The sequence below is a fragment of the Pogoniulus pusillus genome, unplaced genomic scaffold (genome assembly GCF_015220805.1).
Source record: "Pogoniulus pusillus isolate bPogPus1 unplaced genomic scaffold, bPogPus1.pri scaffold_50_arrow_ctg1, whole genome shotgun sequence".
Classification (NCBI taxonomy): Eukaryota; Metazoa; Chordata; class Aves; order Piciformes; family Lybiidae; genus Pogoniulus; species Pogoniulus pusillus.
The window spans coordinates 1,162,052-1,181,312 of NW_026974708.1; the positions used below are offsets into that span (position 1 = coordinate 1,162,052).

The 19,261-nt window shown below is 49.1% G+C and overlaps 1 protein-coding gene across 1 annotated transcript in view; it reads left to right on the forward strand.

Moving 5' to 3' along the window:
• The window catches only part of LOC135174192 (gastrula zinc finger protein XlCGF57.1-like), a 59,432-nt gene extending 41,457 nt beyond the window's left edge, over positions 1-17,975 (forward strand). The window contains exon 2 of the transcript XR_010301782.1: positions 17,147-17,975. The gene's annotated coding sequence lies outside the window, so the exon portion shown is untranslated. The remainder of the gene's footprint in view (positions 1-17,146) is intronic.
• Positions 17,976-19,261: the final 1,286 nt, after the last annotated feature.

Consider the following 19,261-nt stretch of genomic DNA (forward strand, 5'->3'; position numbering starts at 1 on the left):
AGCCTGCCTAATATGTGTGAACTTGATGGTTTTGGCTGCTATTGTAGGTCTGGTTGTAGTGTGGAGACGAGAGAGATGCAGGAACAAACAGGCTGTAAGTGAGGTTTTTACTTTTTCCGGAGGCAATAGCAGGGAGTTAAGGGTTAAAGAAACAGTCTGCAACCGAAGCGGGGGAAGGAAGGTGTCATAGAAGGGAGCAGAGCCCTTTTACCCTACAGCAGAATTTTCATTTATACACAAAATTGTGGCTCAGAGGCCTTCCATCAAAAAGTCAAAACAATATCTCCTATCTGCTTGCACTGACGCAGCTGCTGTACCAGCAGACGTACAGGCCTTGGGAGAATCTCTCCCTCAGAGAAACAAAAGACATAAACATGGCTATGTTTTGGAAAAAGGGTTCGAATTCTCAGACATGGTGACCACTCGACAAACATCTGCTGGGGGCTGACCCCTGGGTGGTTCCATAAGTTGTTTTTGGTGAGAATTAGCCAATTGTATAAGTTGATTATAATTTTGTACCAATCTGTAAAGCTAACACAAGTCTGACTGAGTTGGCAGAACACACCTCTTCTGAAACACTATAAAAAATACCCACTTGCACCTCTTGCACCTTAACTTAACTGGCCCCTCGCTCTCTACCCTGCTCTACTTGGACCTCTCTTGCTCGATACCCTGATCGCTGATCACACACGCACACACACGCAGCATTCGCATCGCAAACAACCAGCTCGAGACGGCACCGTTCCAGGCAGGGGCCAGATCCTTACGAGCCTTGGGAATCAGCATTCAGCTCAACCGGACCCGCGGAGCCTCGGACAACGTGCCTTAAAATTCATAAAGACTTTGAAACTTTTCTGAACTGCATTTGAACAGTGAGTAACTGACGAGAATTTAATTTAGACTGAATAATCTCTCCAGCTTCAGTGACCTCTCTAAAAAATCACAGACTCTCTCCCTAAATCCTGGCATTTTCAAGCCACAAACTCTTTCTAAATTCTTTTATAAACTGTTGCTAAATTCCTGATTTCTTGTACATAAATCATTCTGTGATTTAATTTGCAAACCGCATATAAAGAACTTATGTGGGATATTTGTAAATTAGTTTTGGGAAGGGGATTTCTAGTGTATATAATATTAAATCATTTATACTTTTTATAAACATCAGCCTCGCATATAATTTCCCCAACCTTTCCAAAACAAAACTCCCTTCTGCGACAGAAGGTCATGGCACCGGGCAGACGGACTGCTCGCAGAGCAGTGAAACGTCCTGCCTCGGAGCCTTTGAAAGGAGGAAAAATGGTTGGACATGGCCTGTACCCCACTGACCCTGAAGCATGGAGGCAGGAAACAATCTGGTTCCCATTTGTATCTAATAGAACGGAGAAAAGTAAGGGTAGAAGCGATGGAACCCCTGCAGAAGTGCAGTCACAAAGGGCTGCTGCGGCGGCGGCAGATCTGGCTGCAGACGGTGTGGGCTATGGCAAAGTCCCTCGGACAGATAAAGTTGAGGAACTGGTTTGTGGAAAATGCAGCTTGAATGTTTTGATCTGTAGAAGGGTTGCTGACCAGAGCCTCTGCCAGCAGAGAGGCTGCTGAGGCAAAGAATCTTTCACCTGCAACCAGGGGACTGGAAGCGGTACCGGGGAATGCGGCAGGGTCCTCGGAGGGCGAGCCCACTAACACCATCGAGCCTGCTAGTGCCACTGCTCTTGCCTTAGCCCTTCTTGTCTCTGCCAAGCCGGCTGCTGTTGCTGCTGTGGGGAAGGGTCCTTCTGCCTCAGTCTCAGCTCCACTACCACGTGAGGAACAGAGCCAGGCAGACAAACAAAATTCAGATGATTCAATGAAAGGCACCTCCCAGAGTAAGACAGAGTTTACCTTAGATAAGGTCTCCCTTGCCCCGGTTAAAACGAGGAGAAAAATGGCAGCTAGCCTTGGGGGTCGTGATAGCTCAGAAGACAATGGGGATAAACTAGAGCAGGGTAACCCTTTTGCTGTGGTTGAGGAGCTTCAGAAGTCTGCTCAACTCATGAAGCAAAGGGAAGAGGATCCAGGAGAGGGTACATCGGCTGGTGTGAAGGCTGTACCCTTGTGGGGACAAGGAGTGGAAAGACTAGAGCAAAGGGAAAATATATTCAGGAGACGGATGATTGTGATGATGAGGAGAAAGCCCCATTGCCAAGGAAGGAGGTCAGGCATATTAGGCAAGACTATGCCCGGAAAGAGCGAGAACTGCTGATGAGTTGGCTGAACAGATGCTGGCATGGAGGCATGGACACCATAGATATAAACCCTCGGACAGTAAGGCAGTTGGGAGTTTTCTCGAGAGACAATGGCATAGATAAGCACTTAGGCCATCACAGTGGCAGCTCTAACCTCTGGTCATGCGTATTGACAGCTGTGGTACTGCGGTACCCTAACAGGGATGATTTACCCTGGAGACCCTTACGCTGGAATACAACTGAACAGGGGGTTCAGTGCTTGCGAGAGGTGGCCATAAGAGAGCTAATCTATGGAGATTATACAACGGAGGACCCTGAGGAGATACCAATGAGCCGAGCTCTCCTAAAGAAACTTATTCAGCTCGCCCCCTCTAATTATGCCCATACATTGGCAAGTAAAATGGTGGGGAAAGATGATGCAACAACTTCTATGACTGTGGGTGAATTCGCTGATCAAATGAGGCAAATGGAGGATAGCCTTACGGTTAATGCTATGGTGTCAGCCATAAATACTATGACTGAAGAGATTAAAGATAGCATGAAGCAACTCAAGGAGGAATTTAAAACCTCCCTATCCCAGTTGGCAAAGGACAGTGAACTTTCTTCTTCACCCTCAGAGTGGGTACATGTCTCGGCCATCAGGGATAGGTGTCCTCCTAGAAGACCAATTCAACCTAACTCACTAAAAAATAGACAACAGTCACGTGGGTCTCTTTGGCTAATCTTACGTGACCAGTTTGGTGAAAACATGGATAAATGGGATGGAAAACCTACCTCACTTCCTCTAAAAAGAGTGAGAGAGTTACAGAGTGAGAAGCCTAAAAGAGTAGTCACCTCAGTTTCCCCACATGACTCAGATGGTTCTGGTGATGATTCAGCTAACACCACTAAACACTGTGCCAATTGCACTTGTAATGGCCAACATTAGGGGGGCCCTGATTCTTACCAGGTGGAGGCCAGGGACCAGGAAGACAACAGAATATACTGGAATGTATATGTTAAATGGCCTGGTACCTTGAAAATTCAGAAATACAGGGCTCTAGTGGACACGGGTGCACAATGCACATTGATGCCTTCAAACTGTAAAGGAATGGAGTCTGCTACTATTTCTGGAATTACAGGAGGCTCTCAAGAATTGACAAGGTTAGAGGCAGAGATGAGTTTGACTGGGAGTGATTGGCGAAGGCATGCCATTGTAACGGGTCCAAATGCACCTTGCATCTTGGGAATTGATTTTCTGAGAGGAGGATGCTTTAAGGATCCCAAGGGTTTTAAGTGGACCTTTGGGATAGCAACTGTAGAAGCAGTTGGAGATAAACTGAAGTTGTCTGCTAGGCCTGAGCTCTCAGATGAGTATGCAGTTGTTGGGCAGCATAATGTAGAGGATATGAAGTTGCCAGTTGCCACCCAAATTGTACACCACAGGCAATATAGAACAAACCGTGACTCTTTGGTGACCATACATGATCTGATTCATCATCTGGAGCGCCAGGACATCATTAAAAAGACCCATTCAATTTTCAACAGTCCCATATGGCCTGTGCGAAAGGCAAATGGAGAATGGCGACTAACAGTTGATTTCTGCAGCCTAAATGAAGTGACTCCGCCCTTGAGTTCTGCTGTGCCAGACATGTTAGAACTCCAGTATGAGCTGGAATCCAAGGAGGCCAAATGGTATGCAACCATAGATGTTGCTAATGCTTTCTTTTCTATTCCAATAGCAGAAGAATGCAAGCCTCAATTTGCTTTCACTTGGAGGGGAATTCAGTATATATTTAATCATTTGCCCCAGGGGTGGAAGCACAGCTCAACAATCTGTCATGCAGTGATCCATGATGCATTGGAGAAAGGTGGATCTCCAGAGCATCTGCAGTCCATTGATGACATCATTGTCTGGGGGAACACAGCACAAGAAGTTTTTGAGAAAGGTAACAAAATCATTGCCATTCTGCTGAAGGCAGGTTTTGCCATAAAGGAAGACAAGGTGAAAGGACCTGCTAGAGAGATCCAGTTCCTGGAATTCGTTGGCAAGATGGTTGCCATCACATTCCAATGGATGTGATAGATAAAGTTTCCACCATGGCAAATCCCATGAATAAGAAGGACACATTGTCTTTCTTGGGAACAGTTGGATTTTGGAGGCTGCACATCCCTGGATACAGCCAAATTATAAAGCCTTTGTATGATGTAACTCAGAAGAGGAACAACTTTCAGTGAGGACCTGAACAACAAGCAGCCTTTGATCAGATAAAGCAGGAAGTAGTTCATGCAATGGGTTTGGGGCCTGTTCAAACTGATCCAGACATTAAGAACATTCTGTATACGGCTGTGAGTGATAATGGTCCAACCTGGTGCCTATGGCAAAGAGCCCCAGGAGGAACACGTGGTTGACTACTTGGTTTCTGGAGTAGAGGGTATAGAGGGTCAGAAGTAAACTATACACCAACAGAGAAAGAGATTCTTGCTGCTTATGAAGGAGCAAAAGCTGCTTCAGAAGTAATAGGAACAGATTCTTTTGGCTCCCAGATTACCAGTTTTGAACTGGATGTTTAAAGGAAAGGTCATCGCCACATCACGCAACTGATATTACCTGGTCTAAGTGGATGGCTCTCATAACACAGCGAGCACGCATGGGGAGTCTTGAACGACCTGGCATAGTGGAAATGATCACCAACTGGCCAGAAGGCACAAACTGTATAAATCCTCCAGAGGAGCGAGTAAATTGGGCTGAGGAAGCTCCTCCTTACAGTGATTTGTCTGAAGAAGAAAGGAACTATGCTTGTGGTGGAGGGTTGCACAAGCCCTCATTTGGACAGAACTGTGGCTGAAAAGACCATCAATCGCGGGGTCAAAACCAACCACCCAGCCACTGCATGACTACATCCCAACCGCCGTTACAGCCTGTGGGAGAATTTCTCCTGCAGAGGGGCATGAAATGTAAACATGAGACCTTGTTATGGGAAAAGGACCTTGAGTTGGAGACACTGTGAGCACCCTACGCACACCTGCTGGGGGCTGACCCTTGCCAGCCCCTGGGGTAATAACCTATCTGTGTCTTACACATAACTTTGAGTCAATCGGTACTGTCCACTTGTGCCAGCATCAATCTGGCTGGTACACCTCCTCTGAACACTATTTAAGACACTGCATTCCCTTAATAAAGCAAGCAGCTTTCACATTTGCACTTGCTCGCTCACACACACACGCACGCACGGCTACAGAGCTGACTCGTCAGTGCTCTGATCTGTGTATTCATCAGCCTCCGGACACCAGCGCCCAGCTTGGCTTGTACCTGCGGAAGCTCAGACAACGCGCTCCAATAACTCCCGAATTGTTCCAATCCACGACATTTGGGACCTTCAAAACTGACTACGGCCAGTGAGTAACCGAGAAACTCGATTTCAGCCAGAATGATCTCTCAATAAGCCTGCCAGCGGCACTTTCAAGCCACAGACTCTCTTCCTAAATCCTTTCAAATCTTTGCTGAATTCCTAATTTGTTATTCATAGACATTCTGTAATAATAATAATAATAATCTTGAAACAGCATACAAAGAACTTATGTGGGGTAGTTATAAATAAGTTTGGGGAGGGGGATTCCTAGTATATAGAATATTAAATCCTTTTAAACTCTTTAAAAATTGGCCTCGTATTTCATTCCCCCAAAACCCAAACTCCTCCGCGACAATGGTCTATTTACTGATGGTTCCTGTTGCCTTGTTGGAAACAAGCAAAAATGGAGAGCTGCAGTTTGGAGCCCTGTGCGAGCAGTGGCTGAAGCAAAAGCTGGAGAAGGTGAGTCGAGCCAGTTTGCAGAGGTAAAAGCTATCCAACTTGCTCTTGATGTGGCTGAACGTGAGAATTGGCCCATGCTTTACCTCTATACTGATTCGTGGATGGTGGCTAATGCCTTATGGGGTTAGCTAAAGGACTGGAAAAGAAATAATTGACAACAGAAAGGAAAGCCAATTTAGGCTGCTGACTTCTGGCAGGACATTGCTGCCCGTCTAGAGAAAATCCCTGTAAGAGTACGACACATAGACGCTCACATGCCCAAGAGTAAAGCTACTGAGGAACATCAGCACACCCATCAGGCAGATTTGGCTGCCAAGGTGTTTCAAACCGATGTGAATTGTAACTTGGATTTAGATTGGGAACACTGAGGTGAACTGTTCTTAGCCTGGTGGGCCCATGATTCCTCAGGACATCAAGGCAGAGATGCTACCTACCAATGGGCATGGGATAGAGCAATCAACATCTCCATGGACGCTATAACACAAGTTATACATGACTGTGATATTTGTGCTGCTATTAAACAAGCCAAGCGTCTGAAGCCCTTGTGGTATGGTGAGCGATGGGCAAAGTACAAATACGGTGAAGCCTGGCAGATTGATTACATCTCTCTACCTCGTTCTCAGACTGGAAAGCAATATGTGCTGACCATGGTAGAAGCAAGCACTGGATGGCTGGAAACCTATCCAGTTTCCCATGCTACTGCATCTAACATCATTCTGGGCTTGGAAAGACAAATCCTGTGGCGACATGGCGCTCCAGAAAGAATTGAATCAGATAATGGTACCCACTTTAAAAATAACCTCATAAAATCTTGGGCCAAAGAGCACGGCATTGAGTGGATCTATCACATCCCCTATTATGCACCTGCCTCAGGCAAAATTAAATGTTACAATGGCTTGCTAAAAACAACTTTAAAGGCAATGGGGGGAGGAACCTTAAAGAACTGGGAGAAACATCTAGCCCAAGCCACTTTGGTAGTGAACAGTAGAGGTTCTACCAACCGAGCTGGTCCAGCTCATTCAGAGGTGTTACAAAAGGTAGCAGGTGACAGGTTCCTGTAATTCATGAAAAGAATTTGTTGGGCAACCTCCCCCATTACCTCTCTTTACACTGTTATACTTACACTATAAGAAAAACAATTTCATCTTTCCCTGACTTTAAAAAAAAAAAATCCATGCTGTGGTGAGTTTATTTCTCCCCGGGGGAGGGATCTGCCCTAACCTGGGACAGGTAGGGAAGTTACAAAGGTATAGGGAAGGGAAAACAAATACAAACTGTGTAAATACAACCCAGTTGTGATGGTGATGGCTTTGTCTGCCTCGTGGGTGTTGGCCACTCGGTAAAACAAGGAGAACCAGGAACAGGATGCTTACCTGCTGGGAGGCAGGGAGCACAGAGAGCAAGAAACAGGAAGTCCCCCTGCTTTCATGGATCTTTAGTCAGGAAGGGAGAGTGGGCTAACCATCACCTGTTAGTGTTCAGACCCACTCCTGGGGAGGGATCAAGACCATCTAAGGTCAGGTTCAAGGTTACTCTCCCTGGAGGTTAACCCTGTACAGCAGGCCAGACTTTATGGTGCCAGATCTACTGTGTCCTTTTTAGTAGTTAAACAGGTATAAGCCTATTTTGGGCCTATAGGCCCTCCAAGATACTCCCCTCTACCAGTTCAAACCCATTCTTCCTCATCCTGCAGGACCTTGTCAATAGTCCCTCCCCAGCCCTCCTGTAGCCCACTTCAGATCCTAGAAGATCTCCTGGAAGCCTTCTCATTTCCAGACTGCAGAGCCCAAACTCTCTCAACCTGTCCTTATAGCAGAGCTTCTCCAGCCCTCTGATCATCTTGGTGGCCTCCTCTGGACTGGCTCCAGCAGTTCCATGTCCTTGTGCTGGGGGCTCCAGAACTGCACACAGTGCATCCTCCACTAGATCAGGTTGTCCACAGCCCTGTCCATCCTCAGCCTGATTATCTCCAAGAATGGGTCCCCAACCATCTTCCTGAGCAGCCTGTGCCAGTGTTGCACCACCCTCATACTGAAGAGCCTGTTCCTAACATCCAATCTCAATCTGCTCTGATCCAGTTTACAGCCATTGTCCTCGGCCTGTCCCTGCAGGCCTTTGCACACAGTCTCTCTCCAGCCTTCTTGTAGCCCCCTTCAGGTCCTGGAATGTTGCTATTTGGTCTCCCCAGGGCCTACTCTTCTCCAGGCTGAACAATCTCAGCTCCCTCAGCCTGTCCTCTTAACAGAGCTGCTTCAACCCCTCGATCACTTTTGTGGCCTCCTCTAGACCCTCTCCATCAGGTCCATGTCCTTGCTGTGTTGAGGGCTCCAGACCCAGATGCAGTACTGCAGGTGAGGTCTCACCAGAGCAAAGTGGCAGAATCTCCTCTCTGGATCTGCTGTCAATGCACCTTTTGGTGCAGCACAGGCTGCTGTTGGCCTTCTGTGCTGCAGACTCACACTGCCTGCTCATGTCCCTGTAATAGAGGGGATTTCTCTTATTCCTTCTCTGTTAGCAGGAGGTGAGAAATTAATTTGAGGCGGTATTAAATTTTTTATAAAATTATTTATTAAAATTAATATTTACAAATTTGTACCACCCCCAACCACTATGTAATTAAGCTCTTTGTGCAAGGTTATGAAAACAGTAGGGATATATTTACAGGGATTGGATTATTAAATGGAAATATCAAATTATCAACAACTATAGACAGAGAGAAAGATTCCCTTAGGCTTAATGCCTCTTAACAGCTCTACTGTCTGCCCAGCAAGGGCTGAAACTGTGTCTGCTCTTCAGACAGAGGTAACTTATATTACAAAGGAATTAAAGCTTACTTAGATGTGTTGCTCTTAAGTATTAATTATTAATCACCCTCCCAGAATTGTGCCACAGTGTGGCCAGTGTTCGGATCTTGGTGAAGCTGGAATCTATCCCGTCTTGCAGGGAATGATAAGTGTTCCCAGTCTCTGGGGTAAACAGGATTTCTCTGACCTTCACTCCTGGTGTGAAGTGGTCTCTGCCACGGTGCTGCTGCTTCTTCTGGATGCCGTGTCCAGGGATGGTCAGCTGGCAGGATTTCCAGGTGCAGGAGGAGGATTTGTCTGTGCAGCTTCTGACATGGTCGTCTGTACTGCTAGCAGGCTGTGTTTGTAGGTTAGCAGACAGTCTGGAAGGTCTGCTGAGCCTAGATCTTACCAGGCTTACAGGGCAGCTGGTAAGCAGTGTGCCGGGCTGCAGGGAGACTTGAGCTCCATAGCTAAATGCAGGATAGCAAGCCAGTATGTACACCTGCTCTAGGCTTAGGCAGGGGGCTCTTGGCTTCTCATATATATATCAGATGCAGGCGTGCAGGCGCTCTGCTTCTCAAAGGGTTTGCAGACAGGATAACTGCACCTTGAGATCAATGCAAGAGGGCTGAGCCTCAGTAATGTTTGCAAGAGAGTAAGGGCCTGACTCTGTGTCTAGGCCATGCAAGCAGGTCTGTGCTGCTATGTGGATCAGAGAGCTGAGCTTGAATCTCTGAATGCTCTGAACTCTCTTAACACGTGGTGCTCCTTTGCACTCCTCTTTATAGATTCTGAGCCTAGATTCGTGGCTCATTTGGCCATCTAAAGTGACCAATCAGGTTGGCAGTAAGCCCAAACTTTACCTTAATAGGCAATAGCTGTTTGCCTGGACCCTCCCAATTAGGGGATTACCTGGGCGGACCCCAGGGGTACACAGACTGGGTGTGTGTGTGTTAAACAACCTCTTTACTGCCATGGGTCCTAGCAGAAAAGCATGTCCAGGCATGTAGAGGCATAGAGAAGCCTCAGTTTTGGGGCTGCTGCCCCTCCACCACAGTCCCTCAGCTTCTTGTCCCTCAGTACCCTCAAGTCCTTTTCCTCAGGCCTGCTTCCTGTCACTTCCTGCCCCAGGCTGTATTGTCAGGGAGAATTGTTGTGGCCCAGGTGCATGACCCTGCACTTGCTCCTTTTGAACCTCATGAAGCTCACCTGGATGCAGCTCTGCAGCTTGGCCAGGTCCCTCTGGATGCTCTCCTGTCCCTCTGGCCTGTCATAGATAGAGTTTTGTGACAACATAGAGCAGGGTCTGTGATATGGAGTGGGCTGTGTGAGGTCATAGACAGGGTTGTGTGGCATCTTAGCTTGAGGCCATGGAGCAGGTTGTGTGAGATCATGGAGAGGATGGTGTGATGTCATGGAGAGAGCTGTGTGCCACAGAGTGGGATGTGTGATGTCATAGAGTAGGCTGTGTGTGACATCACAGGGAGGGCTGTGTGGCACCTAAGAATGCTGCTGAGCCCATCATGTTCGCTCCACTCAGCAGAGCTCTCAGCACAGGTTTACATCCTTGCAACCAGACTGACCTGCTCCCCATGCCTGGGATGGCATGCCCAGGACAGTTGGCAGAGCTGCAGGTCTACAGCTCCCCTGTCCAAAGTGCTCAAGGAGACCCCTGACTGCATCCCAGGAGCAGCAGCAGGAGCATTCAGTCCCATGGATGCTGACATTTTAGCAAACCAGGTTTTTTATTTGCTTAACAAGAAGTCCTTGACACAGCCCAGGACACCCATGGCAGCCTTCTCTGTGGGCACTGGGAAGCAATCAGTGGCTGATATCTGAAGGTTTGCCTCAGGGGAAAGAATCAGTGACAAAGACACCAACTCCTTGGGAACCCTTCCTGTGACCCAACCTGACTCTGTCTTGCTCTCAGCTGTGTTCAGCCTCAGCTCTGGATGCAGTCACAGTGGCAGTGACCGTAAGCAGCTGATGGAGGCTCTTGGCCTGCCACAATTTGAAAAGCAATTTGGGATAACACAACTCAACTTGGAGGAGAATCTCAGTAATGGTGCCATCAAGTCCATGTCACAACAGCACCAACAGCACAGCCACAGCCTTTCCTTGGACAAGAAAGCTGGAAACAGCTTCCAGGTAACTCCAGAGCAGTCAGCCTCACCTCCATCCCTGGAAAAATGATGGAGCAGCTCATTCTGGAGGTCACTTCGAGATGCTTGGAAGAGAAGAAGGTGATCAGGAGTAGTCAGAATGGATTTAGCATGAGGAAATCAGGCCTTGCTAAGCTGATAGCATTGTGGCATGCCCTAACTGCATGGAAAGCTGCAGGCAGAGCAGTGGACGTAGTCTGCCTTGACCATAGCAAGGCTTTGACACTGTCTCCTACAACGTCCTTGAGAGCAGGCTCGGGCAGCAGAGCAGGCAGTGAGATGGGTTAGGAACTGGTTACACAATGGAGTGCAGAGTGGTACTCAGTGGTGCCAAGGGCAGCTGGAGAGCTGCCACGAGAGGAGTCCCCCAGGGATCAGTGGGGGTGGGTTGAACAGATGGTTCTGTTTAACATCTTCATCAATGCCATTGCTGAGGGCACAGACAGACAGAGGCTGCTCAGCAAGTTTGCTGAGGATACCAAACTTGGCTTGGCTGAGACATCTGGAGGCTGTGAGGCCATTCACTGAGACTTGGACGGCTGAGAGGTGGGCAGAGAGGAACCTGATGAGGTTCAACAGGGATCAGTGCAGAGTCTTGCACATGGGGAGGAACAATAAACTGCAGCAGTCCAGGCTGGGAGGTGACTGCTAGAGAGCAGCCCTGTGGAGAAGGACCTGGGAGTGCTGGTGGACAGCATCCATGGCACAGCAATGTACCCTGGTGGCCAAGAAGGCCAATGGGATCCTAGGGGGCAGAGAGTGTGGGCAGCAGATTGAGGGAGGTTTTCCTCCCCTTCTTCTTGTCGTGGAGGGCCTGTAGGTCTGAAAATAGGCTTATTTATGCCTTGCCCTGCCAGGACCCCTGTCTGTAAACAGGTTGTGTAAGCCCTTGTGCTCATGGTGTGGCCCACCTATGCTCTTCCCATGTTTGGGGGTACTAGACTTATGGATCCTTCCTAATTTGGTGTGTTTTGTCTGACTGCCAAAAGCCTGTTGGAAAATATTGTGGCCAAGGGGCCATTAACCTCGGCCCACATTCAATAAAGAGGGGTACACAGGAAAACAACATGCTCAGACTCCCTGCATAGCTCTGACTCACTTGCAACTTGGACTCAGACCTGCATAGCTCAGGCTCCCCTGCCTGTGCACTTAGTTGCAGAGCTCACTTAAGCCTGCCTATATGTATGTGGAGCCCATAGACTCCCAGCAGCCGTGCACATCTTGCACGCCCGCTGCTCTGTTACTGCCTGGTAAGCGCCACTGCTGCCGAGTTACCAAGAAGCAGACTCCAATTGTCTGCAAGCGATTGGCCTGATAGCCACGTGAGAACCATGCTGAGACTGCACGACATCCAACTCCTGCACCTCAGATCCTGTCTACGCATCTCTGGAGAGAGCATCCAGAAGAAGACAGCAGCACAAGAAGGGAGAAGGGATTTGCTGTTCTTGGAGCTTGTAAAGGGGCACATCCCACAGCCTCTGGGATTTCTGCTACACAGGAGGAGGAAGAGATGCTCCAGAGTAGAGCTTCCCATCTGCACCAATGGAGTCCGAGGACTTGAGAGCTGCCTTCTGCTGGGATGGCTGCAAGGGTGTGAGGCTGAGAGTTGTTGTGGAGGGCCTGTAGGCCCAAACAGAGGCTTCTTTATGCCCCTACATGCCTGGACATGTTTTTCTGTGCCAGGACCCCTGGTAGTAAACAAGTTGTGTAACACACACACACCCAGCTCGTGTATCCCTGGGGCAAGCCCATGTGATCCCCGTATTTGGGAGAGTCCAGGCAAGAGCCTCCTGCCAATCATGGTAAGGTTTGGCTCACTGCCAACCTGATTGGTCACTCTGGTGGCCAAAGGGCACATTAATCTTGGCCCACAGTCCATAAAGAGCGGTGCACAGGAGAACCACGTGTTCAGTGCAGCTCAGCTCAGCTCTCTGACCCACCTGCAAGGATCAGACTCAGCTCTGACCTTCACCTGAAGCGCTCAGCTGCTCATACTCACACGCTCGGAAGCCACTGCACAGCTCTGATGCTCAGAGGCTCAGACCTCATGCATTGATCTCAATTGCAGCTTACCTGCCTGCGTACCTTAGATGCAGAGCTCGTTCAAGCCTGCACACACACATCTATATATAGATATATATATAAGGAGCCGATAGCCTCCTAAGCCAGCTATGCATATCTGCAAGCTATGTTGCTATCAGGACAAGATCCTGCTTTGCTTTATCTATGGAGCTCAGACTCCCAGCAGCCTAGCATACTTTGCATGCCCACTGCTTTTTGCCTGGAGAAAACCAGGAAGCAGACTTCTGGATTGTCTGCTAACCCACACACCCACAGCCTGAATCTGTGGAGAGAACCATGCCAGAGACTGCACGGACATTCTTCCCCCATTCCTGGAATCCTGCCAGCTGATAATCCCTGGACACGGCATCCAGACGAAGGCAGCAGCATCGAGGCAGAGATCACCCCTCGCCAGGAGAACAAAAGGTTAGAGAAACCTAAGACCCCAGAGATTGGGAAGATTGATTTATCATTTCCCCTCAAGCCAGGAAGATTCCAGCCTCACAGAGTCCACGGGCAAAGATCCAGACACTGCGCACAGGCTGTGACACAACCCTGGGAGGGTGATTAATAATTAATAGCAAGACTTATAAGTAAAGCTTTAATTCCTCTGTAATATAAGTTATCTCTGCCCTAGGGCAGACAGAGTTTCAGCCCCCCTGCTGGGCAAATAGTATAAGCTCCCAAGCGGCACTAAGCCAAAGGGAAATTCTTCTCTCTATAGTTAGAATGTTTTGGCAGTTATTGACCCAATCCCTGTATATATTCTGTCCTAAATTGTTTTCATAACTTTGCACAAGAACTAAGTTTTAATACACAGTGGTTGGGGGTGGCGAGAGTTCATAAATATTAATTTTAATAAATTTTATCACCTCAAATTTAACTTCTCACCTCTGCCAAATAGGCGTAGGTACAGAAATCCCCCTCTGCAACAGAGTGCACAAAACTCCTCTAAAGAAAAAGAAGTAATTCTGAGAGGATTTTCTGGGGAATACTCATGGAATTATCTCCACCACTGTCCCCAAATTGATGGTGAATTCCCTATGGGACATCAGGGACATCTCCTACAAAGGCTGTGCTGCACAGGTCTTTTTTGTTCTCTTTTTCATTTCAGGAGAGCTTTCTGTGCTCACCATCATGGCCTGTGGCCACTACATTGCTATCTGCAGACCCCTGCACTATGGCGCCCTCCCGGGCAGCAGAGCTTGTGCCCACATGGCAGCAGCTGCCTGGGCCTATGGCCTTCTCTGTGCTCTGCTGCACACAGCCAATACATTTTCCCTGCCCCTCTGCCAGGGCAATGCTGTGCACCAGTTCTTCTGTGAGATCCCCCAGCTCCTCAAGCTCTCCTGCTCCAGAGCCTACCTCAGGGAGGTTTGGCTCATTGTGCCCAGTGCCTGTTTAACATTTGTCTGCTTTGTGTTCATTGTGGTGTCCTATGTGCAGATCTTCAGGGCTGTCGTGGAACGCAGTTTCGCGGCAGAGTTATGGGGAAAATACGCGAGGCGTTGACTATTTTATCAGTGATTTATTGCAAAGAATGCGGATTCCCTCTTCCCGAAACTACACCACCACTGTGAATTCTTTTTGATTGAGATCAAAGTAACATTTCCGAAAATGGCAAATTATAGAGTCTATGATGTTTAAAGAGAGTTCCTTGAGTCTCTGGTTTGAGTTAATAGTTCGTCAGTCAGCTACTCACAGTCTATAGCTTGGTAAGGAGTCTCTCATTCTCCCGATGAGGGTCCAGGCATGCAGAATGTAGTCTCCGCGACTCGGGGTCCACCCGAGGCGAGACTAGATCGGTGAGCAGTTTGTTGTTGTTAAGTCCAGGGAAAAAACCAGAAAGGCTGGAAAAACCCAGAAGTGCAAGACGCAGACTAGAAGGCTAGGGCAAGAGCACGAGCACGAGCACAAGGGCGAGAGAGCGCGCGAGCGCAAGGGCACCGATCCTGGCCTGTCCACCATTTTTATAATGTTCCAAGACAGGACTATCCCACAACTCGGACCATTTTTACGTTGTTCACATATATTGGTAAAAGACAGTAAGCAATCTATATAATTGGATAACATTACCTAAACAAAGTAAAGACCACTCCTCAGGCCAGCCCACCTGCAGGTGCTGGGCAAACTTGAGATAGTTGTTCTTACTTAACCAAAACAATATCCTGTTGTCTGAAAAGCGAGGTCAAGTGGAAGGGAAAACATGGCCAGTGTTTACCCTTTCACTTACCCTGGGGAGAAATCTTCCCATGGGACTGAAAGATTGTTTTGGTTTTTCGATGCTTCTGGCTTGAATGTGAGGCACTAGAAATTACACCATATAGCAAAAGCCTAGAGAAGCTTTTTGCTACTCTCCATGACAAGGGCAGTGCTGAGGATGCCATCTCAGCAGGGATGCCCTCTGAGCAGGGACACCACAAAGCCTTTGCCACCTGCCTCCCTCACCTGGCTGTGCTCTCCCTCTTTATCAGCTGTGGATCCTTTGCCTACCTGAAGCCCTCCTCCATTTCCTCCCTGTTCCTGGACCTGTTTGTGTCAGTTCTGTATTCAGTGGTGCCTCCAGCACTGAACCCTCTCATCTACATCCTGGGGAACCACGAGCTCAAGGGTGCCTTGAGGAAGCTTACAACTGGATGCTTTCAGAAGCAGTAAACTGTTTCTCTTCTGCTGCAGAGCAGTTCTGGTCTCAGCGTAGGCCCAGCCTGGCTGCTCAGGTTCTTCTAATGGTGGTTTCTTGTGTTTCTCTGGTTGTGCACAATCAAATTTTATTCTTCTTCCCACTCATAATTCTCTGCCTACCTGTAGAATTTTACTCAGACTGCAAAGGAGGAATGCTGTCCTCTGAGTATTATACACTGGAGTCTGCAGTGACACTTTCGTCCAAGATGCTGCATTCAAGAGCTGGGTAAAGCTGCAGGGCAGTGCCTGTGTGCAGAGGTGGAGGGGGAGAGTCCCAGCACAGCAGCAGTGTCAGGGACTCCCAGCACTTGAGCTGCCCTGAGCTGCCCTTTCTTCCCTTCCACACTATCCTGCTGAACCCTTGCAGCAGGGCAAGGCCTGAGGGCTCTGCAGCTTTGTTACTGTCCTGCTGCGAGGCAGTGCTGAGGCTGCAGGCAGGGACAGGCCGGGGGCACTGCTGGCACAGAGCTGGCCTCCAGAGCACCATGGCCATAAAGAAGGGAAATCTCAAGGCAGTGTCTGCAACCTTCAGCCTTCTGTCACATTTATTCCCAGTAATATGCCCAACACAGTGCCCTGGAGATGAACACAGCAGTGACAGCTGATCTGGCAGTGTAGGGCCTGAGTAATGGGGAAAGACTCTGCCTCTGAACATCCCAGGGTGCCTCAGCAGCCCACGAGGCCAGCTTAGATGTGGACACCTGCCAGAGCCCTGACATTTTTGTGTGTGACTTGAGACCATGTCCTACACCACACTCCTCTGCCTTTCTGATCTCACCCTGGTGGCCACCAGTATCCCTCTGATTCTCTGGACTTTGCACTGGGGAATTGGTCCTGTCTGGGGACCTGCTACAGCTCTAGTACCTACCCCAGCTGCTGCCCAGCTCTGGGACTGAGGACAGCACCACCTATGGTCCCCACAGTGCTAGTCCTGTTCTCTATACCTTTTGCAGGCCTTGTGCTGAATGGCTCCTGCTGGCTGCCACATCTTGCAGTGTGCCAGCCACATCTCTTGGCAGGACTTGGCAAGATTCATGAGTTTGAAGGTTGCTCTCCAGAAGGCAGCTGCAGTTTGGCTACAGAGATATCTCTCATCTCCACTGTCACTGTGTGCTTATCCCAGTTTTAATTGCCCAGTGCAGTGGGACACTCCCACAATGACCCTGTGGCACTCATGGTCTCTGCTTTCATAAGTCCTTTTAAGATCCAGTCCTCCCTTCCTGTCCATGCTGGCATCCTGTCAGTGCAGCAGAGGTGCCAGCATGCACCAGCAGAAGGCTGCCTGCCCCTATTCATCTCACCTCACTTGTACCTCTGTTTTCAACAGCAGCCTTGTCCTTGCCTGTGTGAGGCCCAGAACAGCTCTGCTGAGGTAGTTTCCCTCAGTGCCCAGCACCAAGACCAAGCCTGCTGAAAGTCTTTATTTTCTCCCTCTGCAGTGGAATGGAGCTCACCTGAGCTCCTTTGAAGGCGATGGCAATCTTCAGCTACCTCAGCCACTTGACCCTGTCTTAAGAAGGAGACTCAGACAAGACATTCAGATGTTGCCTAACCTGACCTCTTCTGAGGCAGAAGCAGAGAGAACAACTGTGATAATGTCAACACAATCGTTCTTCTGAGCCCTGTTTCTGCACTTGGACCATCGGTAAGAGCATGGACTGTGAGAGGTGGCTGCATGCAACTCTTCACACAGCCAGAGAGAGAGTGTGGGGAGCTGGCACAGAGCTGTGGGGCTCTTAATGGACAAATTAGGGGAAAACAATAACAATTGATACAAATCCTGGCAGTGCTGGGGAGGAAGGCTTCTTCAGCTGTCACTTTGGGCTCTTTTCTGCTCAGGTTTCAAGTTCTTGTTAACATTCACAGTTGGATTCCGTTATCCACAGAGAGGTTGTGCCTGCCCTGAGGTGTGTCCCAGGATGTCTAGGAGCCCTTCTGGAGCAGGAGTTGAAAGACAGGCTGTCATGGAGGGTAGCAGAAGCCCTTAGCAGGCCTCCCTGCTGTAAAAGTTTCAATGTCTCACATTAATGCCAAGAGCATCGTAAAACCAAAACAGTCCTTCAGCCCCATGAGAAAGTCTCTCCCTAGTCGAGATAAAAGGTAAACAATGGCCACTGTTTTGGCTAGGGGGAATGGCAGTTCTCATGCCCGCTCCACACCTGGTGTGGGCCGAGCTTTGGGTGGTCCTACAGGTTGTTTTGGTAAGAACTGTCCAATTGTATAGGTTAATTGTAATTTTGTGCCAATCTGTGAGAATAACGTAAAATAGCTTGGGCTGGAGGGTTACACCTCTTTTGAACATTATAAAAATGGTGTGCCAGCCTGGATCGGCGCTTGCTGGCTTGAGCTTGCTGGTACCTGCTCCTACCGCTCGCTCGCTAGCCTGCCTGCCTGCCTCGCTCCTGCTCCGGTGCCCTCACGTTCCTGATCGGCCCTGCCCAAAGAGGGGCTCGCAGAGGCCTGAAACCTGCTTGGGCCCAATCCTGACGAACAAAGGGACACTGCCCAAAACCTTTGAACTTTGCTGAACTGAACTACGAACAGTGAGTAAATTGGAGAAAGAACTCTTTACCTAAAGACTGAGTAACTTTAAAGACTCAAAGGAACTCTAAAGAAATCACAGACTCTCCTTTATCTGCTATTTTCTGAACTGTTATTTTACAACTTCAATCCAAAAGAACTCACGTGGGGAATTTAGTTCGGGAGGGGGATCTCCGTGTTTGAGCAATAAATCACTTGAAAATCCACAAGTGAGTCTCCACGTATTTTCCCCACAACCTCCCAAACTACCTTCCGTGACACAGGCAGAGTAGCTCAGGAGGGGTGGAGGGCATCACCTGCCTCCAGCAGTGCTGGTGGGGCCGAGCAGGGACCTCTCCAGCACAGCAGCACTTCCTGTCCCATTGGATGGTGGCTGTGAGGTCCCTTCTGACACACCAGCAGTGGGGCACAGACAGTGCATACAGCCCCCAACAAGAGGAAAGATTTGGATGAAATCAGGGGAGGCTTCAAGAGGGGAGATGGGGGCAGATGTGACTGGGTTGGAGGGCAGAAGGGCTCTGCAGCAGGACCTTGACCACCTGGACAGATGGGCAGAGTCCAAAGGGATGGCTTCAATAGCTCCAAGTGCAGGGTGCTGCACTTTGGCCACAACAACCCCATGCAGAGATACAGGCTGGGGTCAGAGTGGCTGGAGAGCAGCCAGACAGAGAGGGATCTGGGGGTGCTGACTGATACCCACCTGAACATGAGCCAGCAGTGTGCCCAGGTGGCCAAGAGAGCCAGTGGCATCCTGGCCTGCATCAGGAATGGTGTGGTCAGCAGGAGCAGGGAGGTCATTCTGCCCCTGTACTCTGCACTGGTTAGACCACCCCTTGAGTGCTGTGTTCAGTTCTGGGCCCCCCAGTTTAGGAGGGACATTGAGATGCTTGAGCGTGTCCAGAGAAAGGCGACGAGGCTGGGGAGAGGCCTTGAGCACAGCCCTACGAGGAGAGGCTGAGGGAGCTGGGATTGGTTAGCCTGGAGAAGAGGAGGCTCAGGGGTGACCTTATTGC